This window comes from Gymnodraco acuticeps, unplaced genomic scaffold (assembly GCF_902827175.1).
Source record: "Gymnodraco acuticeps unplaced genomic scaffold, fGymAcu1.1, whole genome shotgun sequence".
NCBI classification, from domain to species: Eukaryota; Metazoa; Chordata; class Actinopteri; order Perciformes; family Bathydraconidae; genus Gymnodraco; species Gymnodraco acuticeps.
In genome coordinates this window covers 2,335,961-2,345,363 of record NW_022990940.1, presented here as the reverse complement: position 1 = coordinate 2,345,363, position 9,403 = coordinate 2,335,961, and positions in this window count along the sequence as shown.

Genomic DNA, 9,403 nt, shown 5'->3' with positions numbered 1-9,403 from the left:
ATATATAAAAATATACATGCACACAATGTCTCAAGTGCTTTGGTCTTTATTAATTAAGTTCATCATGATAAAGTTTCTAAGCCTAGGATCAATAGAGAAAACTCTATGACTTGGGTGACATATTGTGCCCTCTGGTGAGTGTTAGCCACTAAACACGCAGGTACTCATCGCATAGAAGTGTGAGAACAGATAGAATGAGAGATAGATAGCAGGCAGTCATTGAGACCAACACCCTAAACTGGAATTCTCCAGACATTCAAGCATTACTATCTTAATTTTTCACAGTCAAACTTTTTAACTGCATTTAATTAACAACACTTGGCATGAGTTGTCTGCCCCTGATATGACACAATGCCTCATCTGGTAATTATTTTTGACTTTCAAACAAAAAACAGCCTCAAACGTCAAACACACCCATCTAAAGACACAACTGACATTTTTTGTTATACCACTATTGGCTAAGGTGGGTTTGCTTTACGTACTCACTTATTTCCTCACTCTTAATACATGTTCTAAAAACAAAAGACACTACAAGACTGAACATGTACAATTTTCCAAATTTCTGTCTAATAACAGCTTTCGTGCAAAGAGAGACAGACTGAACAGTGGGACAGTGAACCTTGCTGTATAATGAGATAATGAGGAATAATTGGAAGCATGCCATTAATTATAAGCTCTGCAATAAAAAGGGTTTGGCCTCATTCAACCTCAGCCACACAACTGCCTAAGAGTTGTTTCTGGATTCTTGTGCAGGGATATTTTTTCACAGCATTCACATTTTTTTTTTTGTAAGATATTAATCATTCTGGTAGATTAAAATGTCATGACGGTTACAGTAAGGTGTGACAAATAATGCAGGTATAGTTCTTAGTTATATTCATAATTTGTAATACCTGTCTGTCATGCACTGGAGCGACCCTCTAGCTACCCTTAATCCTTGTTTTGTTTGTAACCTTCACTATCTGTCTGCATTGTCCATTCAGATACACAGAGCCATTTGAGGGGAAAGTTAACTGTCAGCTTACAGCTTGGGAGTAAATATTTAACTTGATGTTTGCTCTCACTGCGGGTCACCGCAATATTTCCTGGTTGTGAAGAGGAGATTTGTTGCAATGGGGAATTTGTCACTCATGTAGTGTTGTCATCATCAAACTGACATCTGGAATATAAAACTACACGTATTCACACCAAAGTGTCTGATTTTATATCAAAAGCAATGCAAGAGCATCACCAGGTTTACTCTGAAGAATCAAGGCTAGTGATTCACAGTAGAGGCGAGGCCTGCTGACACTTGTAGACACATGTATGATATCATTTCCAGACACTGACACTGATATCATTCATGAGTAAACAGTGAGGTAAAAAGTCAACCCTGACAGTGGTTTATTAAATGACGTAGGCAATTAACATTGTCTCACGTATTAACACTGTGATCTGAGTTTCCCCAGCAGCTTGTTAACACACAGATGGTTCCTCAGACTTTCCACTGATTCATGGATTCATATACTGAAATTCAGACATGTCTTCAGTGCTGCTTCACAGGACCACCGGGGGGACAGAACCAAGGTTGTCACATTAACTAAATGAAAAGGAATTTAGCAAATACATAACAAACAATAGAGGGTGCAATAGCCATGGGTTTATAAACACTGAGGTCAGAAACCCCCGTCTTCAAGAAATGTTTGACTTCAACTTGACCTCACTACATGATAATATAAATTCATTTCGAAGGCATTTTTTCAAGCAATTTGTTATACAAACAAAACCAGAAACAGCCTTTAAATGCCTTATCTATCTTAAAATATTAACTCCTCATCATGTCATAACCCCACCCCCACCCCCCCCAATATTCCTCAGAATATAAGGCCCATGGCCTCAGTCATAAACTGATGTAGGCCTACAAATCATCAGAGGCCATTCCGCAATAATCAAGAGCTAAAAAAGAAAAGTAACCTTTGTGTTGACCTTTTTTTCTTTTACAATATTTGCTTATCTGCAGGAAATCTTTTGACAGTATGTATGTGTGTGTGTGTGTGTGTGTGTGTGTGTGTGTGTGTGTGTGTGTGTGTGTGTGTGTGTGTGTGTGTGTGTGTGTGTGTGTGTGTGTGTGTGTGTGTGTGTGTGTGTGTGTGTGTGTGTATCTTTGTGTGGTCGTGCACAGTCCACACTACGTGTACCTAGGCCAGCCCATTGTTATTCTTACCTAAGTTGATACTAACCCCATAGCAATAGATCCCACATGATTGCACTAGTCTATCTCTTGGACTAAAGTGCACCAAAAGGAATTTGTGGTTACATTGTCCAGAGAAGCATTTCGTTTTATCACAAAACATTATGACACATAGACACACAAACACATAGATACATCCTCACCTACTGCATCTGCGTGTGGTTCCTCAGCTGCACAGCCACAGAGAGGGGTGCGCTCCAAAGGGTCATCAACTCGGCCCAGAAGATCATTGGTTGCCCCCTCCCCTCCCTGGAGGTACTGTACAGCTCTCGTTGCCTTAAGAAGGCAGTCAAAATCCTTAAGGACCCACACCACCCGGGTAACGAGCACTTCGTACGGCTTCGCTCAGGCATGTCTTCCCGGACAAACAGACTCAAGCTCAGTTTTTTCCCCAGGGCCATATGTGCACTAAACGCTGCTAATATTTAAATGATATAAGCCTTCCGTGCAATACGAGGGGAATCGTGCAATTTAATTTATTTATTATTTATTTATGTACATATTCCCTATCATGTCTTTTTAAGTCCCATTTATTGTTTTTATAGTGTCTTGTTGTTTTTATATTGTCTTGTTGTTTTTATATTGTCTTGTTGTTTTTATATTGTCTTGTTGTTGCGTGTTGGCACCTTGAGTCTATTGTAATTTCGTTGTACCTGTACAATAACAAATAAAGATCTATCTATCTATCTATCTATACACCGTTATCACACTGAAAAAGTACACTTGTGTTTTCTCAGCAGACGAAATCTGACTCACTGTCTGCTCAGTGAAAGCTCAGTCACATCTCTGAAATCGTTTTTCTCAGTTTTACCACTCATCTGTAACCGGTTGAATTATGAGACACATAGCCTATAATCACATAGAACATGCACACAGGTACACACACATAGCTCGTCTAGGGCGGGTCCTGGACACACCTGAATTAGTTGCTAGGGAGTGGCAAGCAGGTTTGAATGATAACAAACAGCACACGGAGATAGTATGACGGTACAACGGTCAACTGGTTTCTGTTGGCCAACTGCCATGCGTCTGAATGACAGATTTGTAGAAGATGCAGATAAAAGAAATCCGGCAAATCAGGTTTTTTCTCATCATCATTAACTTATAATAGAAGTGGGCAAAGAAAAAAAAGTAGTGTTTTTTTGTATCCAACATTTTTTCTGTCTTTTTTTTAAGGGAGATTTTTTTTTTCTGCACATCCCAACTGCATTCACAATTTTGAAAAATAAAAAATGTGAGAAAACACAAAAAGGTTTTGTTGCAGTATGGTTTTGAGATTCAAAATGCAGCAATGTCAAGAAAGCATTGCTGTTGCTCCAGTCTGCCTGCAGGGGGCATCAGTGTGTAACAAGACAGATCAGGTTGTTTGAGGGCCGTTAAGATTCCTGGGGTCAGGATCCAACATGTTTGCTATGCATGCTGAATGCCTGAGCACTGGTTGTTCATTCTTAATGTCCAACGTTCATCAAACTCTACCCCAAGGTAATGTGTCACAGTTGAGAATTGCAGTTTTCAATAGTCAAAAATCATGTTATTGTGAAACTCAAATGAGATGTATTCAACCATTGAGTGAACAAAAACAGTATGTAATAGCACATCATGGCCAGGAGGGAGAAGCATTGCTAAACACATTGTTCTGAACATGAAGTAGGAGTCTGCTTATCACATGGTCAGATAAATATAGACTAATAAGCTAGTGGGTGTAAATCATACCTGACTCATGTTGCACTCTTTATTCTTAAATATATCCGATTAAGCTTCCCCTAAATCCTTTTACAGTGAATATTACAACACAAAACTCTCATGTAAATAATTCCAAACATACAGTATGTGTTTAGGTCAAACTTAAGTTATAATAATATATTTTAAAAAAAACAAGAGATAAGAGAGTAGTTTTGCAACAAAATGTTTAATAAGATTCCCAATGATACATTCATTGTAATTATGTCTTGCAAAAACAATGTAGGATTTGAGTAAATAAGAGGAATACGCTTTTTAAATTGTTAATAATCTTCTCTGATAATGATCCGATAGATTGTGTTGATTAAAATGTGTAACACAGCATGTGGTGGATATGTGATTTGTTGCTATATAGAATATACAGACACTTTATAAAAGGTCTGTAAATTATGACTTTATTGAAAGGTAATATATAATTGATTAATGTATTATAGATTAATAAAGAAAAGCTATGGGTTGCCAGGTTGGGATAATCCATATCCTTAGGTCTGGTGCTATAGTTTCTCCATGATAAATTGTCTTTTTAGTTCTTCAGGTCAACAAACGTCAATGTTTAGTTGAACCACTCAGCTGCTGGAAAGAGCTAGAGATCATCTGGAAGAAAAACCTCTTAACATTTACAACTTCAGACTACGGCTGACTGCATAATGCTGACTTTCAACAGTCACTTTCACAAAAAGCTAAAACCTGCAATAAAACTTGAAAATTATTGATTCGCTTTTCAAAATACAGTGTTTAGTAGCATATCCCTCTAAAAGCCAGGGGCGGATTAAGTACTTCGATCTTTTACTTTAGTAAAAATAGCAATAGCCTAATACTGTCCATCTTAGCCTACAACATTACATAATCAATTATTTGTTGATTACATAATATTCCATAGAATCAGAATCTTCAAATAAAACAAATTATCAAATGTATGTAGTGAAATTAAATATACTAGTATAAAATAAATAAAAATAGGCAATTATTTGCCTCTGAATTGCAGGGAAATATAAGTATGAAAAAAATACTCAGGTCAAGTCTAAGAACCTCAACCTTGTGTTTAGGTAAAGTAGCCTACTTTGGTAAATGTATTTAGTAACTGTAAACCCCTGTGAAATGGTGCTGCTATGCTGTAAACACGCATGTGTTCTTGTATAATAAAGAGGTGTATGCTATGCTGCAACCATGGCCCTTTCTCATTTCTCTAACTCCCCTCCTCGACTCCTATCCTCGAGACTTAGTCCAGCCCACAGGAGATGCGAGCCGAGGAGCCGAGGAAGGGAACCGAGGAGAGAGGGGGGGAAGCAGCAGGCGGTTAGAGAAATGAGAACTCCTCTGAGCGGTCATTTTAAAGAGACGTCCATTAATGGTGACAGGAGGCACAGCAGCCAGTCTGATGGACAGATGTGTTCATGACGACTTATATATTTACTTTTAATTCATTCACAGTGCGGTATAATGAGACAATAACAGGCTACAGATGCGGACACACACACACACATATATATTTATATAAATATATACAATATCAGAATCAAACAGAGCACTCTCATAATAACGTAACACTATCAGAGACTGGATATATCCCCCCCCCCCCTCTCTGGTCGCTACAATGAGGACAATAAATTACGGGCCAAAAGTTTTATTTACAAGTATTGAAAGTAAGCAGAGGACACCAAACCAACTGAGACCTGTCTGTCCGCTGCATCCACACACACACACACACACACACACACACACACACACACACACACACACACACACACACACACCCCCACACACACACACACACACACACACACACACACACACACACACACACACACACACACACACACACACACACACACACACACACACACACACACACACTGTACCGCACATGCACTTATACAGCTAACAGCCTAACAGCCGTTGTGTATTTTATTATGTGAAGCACTAAATGGTTTTAGAAAATATCGACTCTTTGTTTGTAGATATCTAGCCTACTAAACTAAAGCAAATAAAACGAGTAGGCCTGTTATACTGAGTGATATATATTATACACACTGCTCTGCTTTCTGCACGGACCTCACAGCTGTTCTCACTGTAAACATCGCGTCGCGATGAAAGCAGTTTCTAAAATAATATCCAGGGGATGCATGCAGAGCTGTCATTGGCTGAGATAAGTCCGGCCGTGCGTCACGACTCTTTGAAACATCTCTGTTCCCGGAAATGCATCCACGAAGGAGCCGTGGAGGACCCATCAGTGTATCCTCGGTTATAGCTCCTCCAGAGAGCCTCCTCGACGCTCGATCCTCGGTCCTCGAAGTGCATTTAGAGAAATTAGATGTCCTTCAACATGGCGCGCTGAAATTCATTTCTGGGTCACTACCGGAGGACCGAGGAGTTGAGGAGGGGGATTTGATGAAATGAGAAAGGGCCCATATAGGCTGCAACAAATGGCATGTTTATAATAGAGGCTTCTCAATACTCAAATTTCCCCTCCTCGACTCCTCGGTCCTCCGTTAGTGACCCGGAAATGAATTTCAGCGCGCCATGTTGAAGGACATCTAATTTCTCTAAATGCACACGAGGACCGAGGATCGAGCGTCGAGGAGGCTCTCTGGAGGAGCTCTAACCGAGGATACACTTGATGGTTCCTCCACGGCTCCTCCGCGGATGCATTTCCGGGACCGGTGGAGGCGTGACGCACGGCCGGACTTATCTCAGCCAATGACAGCTCTGCATGCATCCCATGGATATTATTTTAGAAATTGCTTTCATCGCATCGCGATGTTTCCAGAGAGAACAGCTGTGAGGTCCGTGCAGAAAGCAGAGCAGTGCGTATAATATATATCACTCAGTATAACAGGCCTATACTCTCTTTATTTGCTTTAGTTTAGTAGATATCGACAAACAAAGAGTCGATATTTTTCTAAGACCATTTAGTGCTTCACATAATAAAATACACAACGGCTGTAGCCTGATTATGCTGTAGGTGTGTGTGTGGTGCAGTGTGTAGATGTGTGTTGTACAGTGCGTAGATGCGGCGGACAGATGGGTCTCAGTTGGTTTGGTGTCCTATGCTTACTTTTAATACTTGTAAATACAACTTTTGGCCCGTAATATATTTGTGTGTGTGTGTCCGCATCTGCAGCCTGTTATTGTCTCATTATACCGCACTCTCAATTAATTCAAAGTAAATATGTGGGGGAACAATGTTCAGCTGATCTAACAGAGATTATAAAATACAGTGTTATGACAAAACACTCGACAGCTGATGCAGCTGTTGCCACGTAATAATGAACGGACGTCGCTTTAAAATGACCGCTCAGAGGGGAGGAGTTCTCATTTCTTTAAACGTCTGCTGCTTCCCCTCCTCTCTCCTCGGTTCCCCTCCTCGGTCCTCCGCTCGCATCTCCTGTGGGCGGGACTAAGTCTCGAGGAGGGGAGTCGAGGAGGGGAAATGTAAGAATTGAGAAGCCTCTATTGTGTGGGTGTGGACCAAGCCCACAGGAAGTGCGCCGGACTCAGATGAAAATATTCGTGCTGGCCAAACGGCGGTACTACACTTCCGTTTGGTTGCCAGGCCCGGAAACACTTTTTCCCATTGACTTACATGGGGAAAGAGTGGTCTGTAACTCGTTGGATAATTTTTTTTAAACTAAATAAACTACCCAGTATGAACACTTGTATAGCCCTTATTAAAAACATTCGTTCCTCAAGTTGTAAAAATTAGCTAATAACGTTTTTCTGAGAGTTATTTCCCTCTGCATTATGAACGCGCATCTAACCCACGGGACCGCGCCGCCCGGCACGTTCATGTTACGTGTCCCGACCAATCAGAGCACACTGTGCTCCCAGGGAGGGTGGGGCTGGAGCTATTGGAGCTACAACGAGCCGTTAAGGTAGAGAGTGAAATTCAGTGAATACACGTAGTTTACAGAGATGCTGTATGAGAAACCAATGTGAGTTGCGTTTATCTTTACCCATGGATGCACAATAAGAACGGATCCATATCGTCTTATTGCCATCCCACGGAGCTGTAATAATGGATATATTGCACATGTTTGCTGTAATTCATTATCATACATGGGCTGTATGATTAAATCTTGTACCGTAAATGTTGTATTAAATAAAGTTAATATTACCGACATTATTAACGTCCCTGTAGCTTCGTATTGCACTAAGAAGCTTATTGCACTGTATATAAATATATATATATATACAGTGCAATAATAATTTCATGCTAAATGAAGCTCTGTTGGATATCACTAGATCCTGTTACAGCGTAATATAAGTACATAACGATTGATGTGTACATTAGCATCATTACTAGCTAGCCGCTAGTTCTGCCTCGTTCATATCAAATCCATGATAACAAAATCCATTACCATGCTGTCATGAACGCACGGTGCTATTACGTGTACGCAAATTGACGTGCTTGATGTGAACGAGCATTTTGGTTAAAGTTGCGCATGCTCTATAGAGGCTTCTCAATACTCAAATTTCTCCTCCTCGACTGCTCGACTCCTCGGTCCTCCGGTAGTGACCCGGAAATGAATTTCAGCGCGCCATTTTGAAGGACGTCTCATTTCTCTAAATGCACACCGAGGACCGAGCATCGAGCGTCGAGGAGGCTCTCTGGAGGAGCTCTAACCGAGGATACACTGATGGTTCCTCCACGGCTCCTCCACGGATGCATTTCCGGGAACGGTGGAGGCGTGACGCACGGCCGGACTTATCTCAGCCAATGACAGCTATGCATGCATCCCCTGGATATTATTTTAGAAACTGCTTTCATCGCGTCGCGATGTTTCCAGAGAGAACAGCTGTAAGGTCCATGCAGAAATCAGAGCAGTGTGTATAATATATATCACTCAGTATAACAGGCCTACTCTCTTTATTTGCTTTAGTTTAGTAGATATCTACAAACAAAGAGTCGATATTTTTCTAAGACCATTGCTTCACATAATAAAATACACAACGGCTTATGCTTTAGGACAGGGGTGGGGAACCTTTTTCCTCTCAAGGGCCATTTCAATTTTTTCAACATCTTCCGAGGGCCGTACAAATTATTGACCTCTGCTTAAAAAAACTAAAATCACAGCCCATTTATTTATTCTTTCTTTCATGCTGTGCAAAGAAAAAGCACCTCTTAATCCAGATATTTTACCATGACTCATGCATGCACGTGCACGGTTGTGGCATGACCACCAAAACAGAAAGATATGGACACAAGATGTGTGCAAATGTATTTAGTTTCCTATCCATGTGGACATGATTTAAGTGGGGGGGGACCTAACCTCCTCTAGGGGGCTCTGGGGGCATGCTCCCCCGGGAAGATTTTTTTTTAAATGTTGAAGTTAAAACCATCAATCTGGTGCACTTTGAGAGCAACATTAAGAGATCTATGGAAACATCTCTCAACACCCATATGAAACAGACCTGTAAGCATATTTACTTTTT